At 42.5% G+C, this 7,589-nt stretch overlaps 1 pseudogene; it reads right to left on the reverse strand.

Annotated features, from left to right (window-relative positions):
- Positions 1 to 3,022: 3,022 nt before the first annotated feature.
- Positions 3,023 to 3,852, reverse strand: LOC103230712 (cytochrome c oxidase assembly factor 3 homolog, mitochondrial pseudogene; annotated as a pseudogene).
- Positions 3,853 to 7,589: the final 3,737 nt, after the last annotated feature.

The following is a 7,589-nucleotide window of genomic DNA, read 5'->3' on the forward strand; positions in this document are numbered from 1 at the left end:
ATAAAGTGATGCATTTTGAAAATGAAATAAACAAAAAAAAGCAAAGTCTAGGAGCAAATGGCTTTACGGGTGAATTCTACTCATTTTTAAAGAAGAATTAACACCAATGATTCTCAAATTCTTCCCAAAAGTTGAAGAGAAAGCACTTCCTAACATTCAATAAAGCCAGCATTATTTTTGATACCAAAGCCAGAAAACAAAACTACAAGAAAAGAAACTACAGACCAATATTCCTTATGAATATTGATACAAAAGTGCCTACCAAAGTACAAGCAAACCAAATTTGGCAACATATTAAAAAGAATATACACTATGACCAGGTGGGCTTTATTCTTGGAATGTAAAAATGGTTCAACATATGATACTAAATCAATGTAATACACTACATTAATAGCATGAAGAGAAAAAAACAACAAAACCCCACATGATCATCTGAATTGATGAAGAAAAAGCATTTGACAAAATTCAACACCCGTTTTTTAAATGCCCCAAAAATAAGGAGTAAGAAGAAATTTTCCCAACATAGTAGAGTCCATATATGAAAATGCACCACCAGCATCATACTCCATGGTGAAAGACTGAAAGCTTTTAGCCTAAGATAAGGAACAAAACGAGGGTTTCCATTTTTGGCCGTATGTTCAACATAGTACTGGAAGTTCTAACTGAAGCAATTAGGCAAGAAAAAGAAGGAAGAAAGGAAGGGAAGAATAAAACCACTTCTGTTCACAGATGACATGATTTTATATGCAGAAGATCAGACACACACAAAACCTGTTATGGCTATTAATAACAAGCAAATACAGCAAAGTTTAGGATACAAAATCAACATACAAAAAATCAGTAACATTTCTATATACTAACAACGAGCAATTTAAAAAAGAAAATGAAGAAAAAAATTGCATTTACACTAACATCAAAAAATATAAAATACTTAGGAATAAATGTAACCAAGGAAGCAAAAAACTTATACACTGAAAATTACAGAACATTGCTACAAGAAATTAAAGAAGACTAAATAAATGGAAAGACATCCTTTGTTCATAGATAATAAGTCTTGACATTATTAAGATGACAATACTAACCAAAGCAATCTCCATTCAGTGTAATTCTTATTAAAATCTTAATAGTGATTTTTGCAAAAATGGAAAAACTCATCCTAAAGTTCATATAAAATCTCAAGGGACCCCACAAAGCCAAAACAACAGAGAAAAAGAAAGAAAATTTGAACTCTCACTTTTCCTGATTTCAAAATATACTACAAAGCTACCACAAAAACAAAACAATGCAGCACTGGCATAAGGCTATACAAATATGTCAGTGGAACAGAATACAGAGCCCAGAAATAAATCCTTGCATATTTGGTCGACTGACTTTCAACAGGGGTTTGCAGAGCATTCACTGGGAAAATGACAGTGTCTTCAACAAATGGTGCTGGAAAAATTGGATATCCACATGTAAAAGAATCAAGTTGAACCCTTGCCTTACACCATTTACAAAAATTAACTCAAATTTGATCAAAGACCTAAAGGTAAGACTATAAAACTCTTAGAAAACACCAGGGAAAACTTTATGACTTGGATTGGGCAATGATTTCTCAGATATTACACCAAAAGCACAGGCAACAAAAAGAGAAAATAGATAAATAGGATTTCATCAAAATTATAAACTTTTGTGCACACCTGTAATCCCAGCAATTTGGGAGGCCAAGGCAGGTAGACTGCTTGAGCCCAGGAGTTCGAGACCAGCCTGGGCAACATTGTGAGACCTCATCTCTACAAAAACAAACAAACAAACAAACAACAACAAAAAATCCCTTTTGTGCCTAATAGGGTACTGTCAAGAGAGTGAAAAGGCAACCCACAGAATGGGATAAAATATTTGTAAATCTTGTATCGATAAAGAATCAATATCCGGAGTCTGGATGAGGTAGCTCACGCTTGTAATCCCAACACTTTGGGAAGCCGAGGCAGGCAGATCACCTGAGGTCAGGAGTTCGGGGCCAGCCCGGCCAACATGGTGAAACCCCATCTCTACTAAAAATGCAAAAATTACCTGGGCATGGTGGCACATGCCTGTAATCCCAGCTACTCGGGAGCCTGAGGCGGAGGTTACAGTGAACCAGGAGGTGGAGGTTACAGTGAGCCAAGATCATGCCACTGCACTCCAGCCTGGGCGACACAGCAAGACTCCATCTTAAAAAAAAAAAAAAAAAGAATATCTGGAATATATTAACTCCTACATTGTGGTCCCAGCTACTTGGGAGGATGAGGTGGGAGGATCACTTGAGCCCAGGAGTTCAAGTTCAGCTGGGACAACATAAAAAGACCCCACTTCTTTAAAAAAAAATTAACTCATTTTTTAAATGGGCAAAAGACTTGAGTAGACATTTCTCTAAAGAATATATACAGATGTCCAGCAAGCACATAAAAAGATGCTGAACGTCACTAATCATTAGGGAAACGCGTATCAAAACCACAATGAGATCCCACTTCACACTTTTTAGGATGACATTCAAACACACAAACACACACACAAAATAACAAGTGACAAGTGTTGGTGAGGATGTGGAGAAACTGGAATCTTAGTGGGAATGTAAAATGGTTCAACCCCTGTTAAAAACAGTTTGGTGGCTCCTCAAAAAGTTGAACATAGAATTATCATACAGTTTACAATTCTTCTTCTAGGTATATGCCCAAAAGAATTGAAATCAGGGACTGGAAGAGATATTTGTACATTCATGTTCATAGCAGCCTAATGTATAATAGTCAAAAGGTGAAAGCAACCCGAGTCCATCAACAGATCAATAGATAAACAAAAATTATGGTGGATGCATACGATGGAATATTATTCAGCCTTCAAAAGTAAAGAAATTCTAACACATGCCACAACATAGATAAACTTTGAGGACATTATGCTAATTGAAATGAGTCAGTCACAAAGGACAAAGACTATATGATTCCATTTGTATGAGGTACCTGGAGGAGTCAAATGCATAGAGATAGAAGGTTGAACAGGGGTTAAGAGGAGGCAGAATGGGGAATTAGTGTTCAATGGGTACAGAAAGATGCCCCAGGCTTACTTCACCAGACTGTAAATTTTTTTTTTTTTTCCAGGAGAATGACTCCGTTTATTATTCTCAATTTGTCCCTATCTATCCCACTTTAGGCTCAAACACCGCACAGAGCTGCCTTGCCTAACCTCTTAACAATCACATCCCTGGAAGGTGAAGGGGGTAAACCACAAAGTCAGAAACATTGGGAAAAGCCACGGTCGCATGCACACCTCTCAAGGAAACAAACTACAGGAAAGGGCTCAGTCATTGTACACAGCAAGTGTGCAGTGGGCAAAGTTCTGTTCTTTTGACAGTGGCCAAATGCTTAAGTCCCTGGTTTCTTGGGATTAATCATGGCCCAAGGTTAGTAAGAAGGCCAACAATGTTGTGAGCAGGATTCAATTTCTACAGGGTCATGGGGCATCCTCCACCATGTGAAGGGGCTCCAGCAGGTTGGACATGATCAATACCCATCCAGATTAGCATCCTGACGCCCTTGCCAGAGCTCGGGCTCGGGCAGGTTTGGCCTCGTCTTCTAGCTCATCTAGGAAACGCTCCTGGGGAATGGAGTAGAAGGTGTAACCATAAAGAGCTAACACCAGGGCCCCGATGCCTAGGCCGGTCACGATGTTCTGGGTCCGCCGCCGCGGTAGGACCTTCTGCCACTGGGCAAGCTGCGCCCGCTGCATGGAATGCAGTTGCTCAGGTGTCAGCTTCTCCCGAGTCGGGTCGATACGCTGAGCGAACGGGGCCTCTCCAGGCTTAGCATCCAGAGGGTCACCAGCCCCCGAAGCCGCCATGTTGCCGCTCCCACCTTCCCGGTCTAAAATTTTTAACTTAATTCTACTTGAGTCACCCTCTTCCCCCGTGGACATCCCTGTTCGCAGGACTGTTCACAGCTGAGGGTCATCAGACCAGGCAGGACCCCGTGGTCTGCATGTGTCATGGTGAAGCCCTCCTTCATCCTGCCCACAGGGACCCTCATTGAGTTTTTTCTCTTTCTATTGCTGCTTGTCTTCCTCTTTTATCTTCCTCATGGAGAACGTCTTTCTGGTGTGTGAGAGAAGCCCCCCTCTCTCTCCCTGTTTCTAGCGAAGATGTTTTGTTTACACCTACAAATGCTCTCCCTTTCTGGGGCTTAGGCTTTTGGAAAGAGGTGGAGGCTGCAGTGAGCCGAGATCTGTTCTCCAGCTTGGGCAACAGAGTGAGATTCCATCTCAAAAAAATAAATAAATACAATAAAAAGAAAGTGGGCACTTTTAAAAGGGGACCTGGCATGAATGACATGCAGGGCAGGAAGTGAACAGGTAGGGGTCCACATACTACCTTCAGTGCCTTATCTACCAGGTAGTCAAGTTGGTGCCTTGGTGGGTAGAACTAGGTTATAAAGATGGCCGAAACTCTCCAGGTGGGAGACAGTTTCATAGCAGGCATACTTTGAATTGTAAATTGATTGTTGTCCTCAAGGCAGTTTCCTGGTGGGAGACAGTCCCACTCTAGAGCTTCTAAGCACGTAGATGAACTTGCTCTGTAGGAAGTGTCTGGTGAAGGGGAGGTAGAAGGTTATAATTGCATTTCTGAAAGACTAAGTAGGAAGTGGGGAGCATGGAGAAATAGAGAAAAGAGAAAAGAAGAGAAGTAATAATAATAACAACTTATTCTCTACCTCTTAGAAAAAGGGGGTTACTCAGTTACACCTACACGTCTATTTCGAGATTTCTTTTTCAGCAAAGCATTCCTTGACCACACGCCAGGTTCTGCCTTAACTGAACGTTTCTCTGGCCGGTGGGACCCGAGGACCCTACCTCTTCCAGACACTCTACCTATGTGGAGATGTCTCCTGGGAACTCCTTCATGGGCATCACCAGCTTTGTCTTCACAGTGAGGCATCCTTTGGCTGGTGCTAGGGGAGTGTGGGCAGGTAGAGTGGGTGGCTTTTACTGCAGAAGGGCAGGCAGACGCTGAAAACGAGGGAAGACTTTCCTAGCATTGTCCCGATAGCAGCAGAGGCTGTTTTTCTAGATATCACGAGGATATTCTCATGTAATCTGATGATAACTGAAATGAGTGACTGAAGCAAAAGTCTCAGTCAATCAAGCTTTATTAAGCCAGCTTGAGGGAGCATCCAGGAAAAACACAAGACACATCTGTGGCTGTTTTTTCTAAAAAGGTTTTCAGAAGGTTTAGTATTTATACATTTCCTTAAAGAGGGGAAGGCAGGTAGGAAGATGGGCAGGTAGGTGGTAAGGTAAATGGTCACATTATTGTGAGACTTTAGTTAGTACCCACTAAATCTACATTTTACATAAGATAAGGTAAATGTTTGAAGAGAAAAAAGGGAGTAAATGAAGAACTGATTATGCAGACTTCTCCGGATAGGTGGAGGAATGATTGGTCTCATCTTGTCTATGTTTTGCACCTGGGAAGGTAAGTTTGTAACTGACATTGTCAACATAGAATGAACGGACTAGTTTTTGGCTCTAGCTGTAGACTGTAGATCTAACGTTATAATTGACATGTGCTTGTTTGTGGGAGGCTGGCAAAGAATTTACTTATGAATGATCCGTGGGGTGGTCCTTTGTAGACGCCTGAGGACTTTTACCTTCCAGTGGGGAACCGCATAATGCTAGTAACAGCTATTCATTTGGAAGAGAGCGTTATGTGACTCAGTCTCCAGGCTTAACCTTCCCTTTTGCATAAGGACTTTGGGGGTCCTGAGAGTTTTTTATTTTCCTTTACACCAAATTATACCAACAAACACAAGGGCCGATGAAAGAGGATTCAGCTGCATAGTGGGTCCCAGAGCCAACTATTAAGAGATGAAAGGACATTAGGTTAAATAAAAATTCAAATCAAAAAGTGAGGTCTCAATGCTTTGGTTTTGGTTTTTTCTTTTTTTGTTGTTGTTTTTTGTTTTGTTTTGTTTAGGGAACAAAAGAACCTTGTGAAAGGGTTCTAAGCAACGAGTTAGGAGACCTCATGTCTAAGATGAGCCAGGGGCGTCAAGTAAGCTGGTAACAGCACCTTACCTTATAGGCCAGCAGGCCTTGGTCTTACATTATGGGTCATATAGCCTTAGTGTCATGGGTCACAGAATGCCCTAAGAGTAACCTGATGAAAATGATGAAAATGACAGGCCAGGCAACTGAGGAAGCTGCACATTGGCACGGCTGAGTTGTTGCAAACTATTTTTTAATTGCATTGGAAATGTGTTCGATCATATAGGCAGAATGTAAAATCAACCTAGAGAACATAACAAGATATTACATTGGACTTTTCCGGTTGTGTTAGGATCTTTGCTGAAAAGAACTCTTAACAAGCACCTGCACCTTCTAAAGGAACATACTTGAAATAATTGCTAAAAGGTGGCCAAATACTAGTTCTTTGAATGTTAGCCAATCACACACCTCTAGGCTACATAATGGAAAAATGAACTTATTAAAGGGATGTGAAGATGCCTTTAAAGAGAGTTGGAGTGTTGGTTGGGTATATTACTCCTGCCTCTGGGAGGAAGTCACCTCCTGTCCACCCCCACCTAGCCTAATAACCAGTCCCAGAAGAGGGGAGTCAAGGCTACCCTCTCACCTGAGGATGTAATTCAGGAGTCAAACCAGGAGAGAAAATGGAAGTGAGAATCAAGGGCATCCATGTGAAACAGAGAAAGGAAAAACCACTCGGTGGATCCCCAAGAGTGCTGGTTCAGCCTCCGTCCTCCCCTGCTGGAATCCCACCTGCCTTTCGAGGCCCAGATCCATCTGCCATTCTGGAAGCCTCCTGCAGCTGCCAACTTCGACAGTGATCTCTTGACCCCCTTACAGCGCACCTGGCCATTGTGGGCCCTCGGATGCTGCCCAGGTATCATGGCAGCAGCACTCCCTGGGTTATAAGTGACCTCTGTCACGTGCGTCTTTCACCCCATCCCCAGCCCCAGAGAAGACAAACATCTCACCTCTCCCCACTCAGCGCCTTGCCAGAGGTGCTCAGAAAACAATTCACGAGTCATTACACAGCTAGTTAGGTACAATTCTGCAGGCCATTTGTCTAAACTCAGTCCCAGGCCATCGAAGTTACTCCAAGCTGGATACTGGATACCCCTAATTCTCCTTATGTGTTTCCAGCTGGGTTCTGAAAGATACAAGATACCCATCTTTCTCAAACATATTGTCTCCAGGCTGGGTCACCCAATGGAAAGGCCAAGAACATGCTTAGGGCAATAGCAAGATAGGGAGCCCAACACTTTTTTTTTAATGTGATGATTTACATAGGCATCATGAGAAAAACTGGCCTTCTTAAACAGATGGCTTAGTGTCGGATCTGCTTTTAGTCGCACATGGGTGACTGAGGTGAGACGTGCCAGGTCTTTTCATGCTTGGGGCTCCTACTCTGCTGGCACCGACCCACGCCTTCTAAGACTGTGACTTTTAAAGGTTTCTGCAGCATTTCCTGTGCAGGTCTGCTCCTCAACTCCAGGCGCTACGCCTTCTCAACCCACAGGTCAGGGAATAGAGACCCAGTGAGGGTCAGGGATCTGAGTCCA

This window comes from Chlorocebus sabaeus, chromosome 25 (genome assembly GCF_047675955.1).
Source record: "Chlorocebus sabaeus isolate Y175 chromosome 25, mChlSab1.0.hap1, whole genome shotgun sequence".
Taxonomy (NCBI): Eukaryota; Metazoa; Chordata; class Mammalia; order Primates; family Cercopithecidae; genus Chlorocebus; species Chlorocebus sabaeus.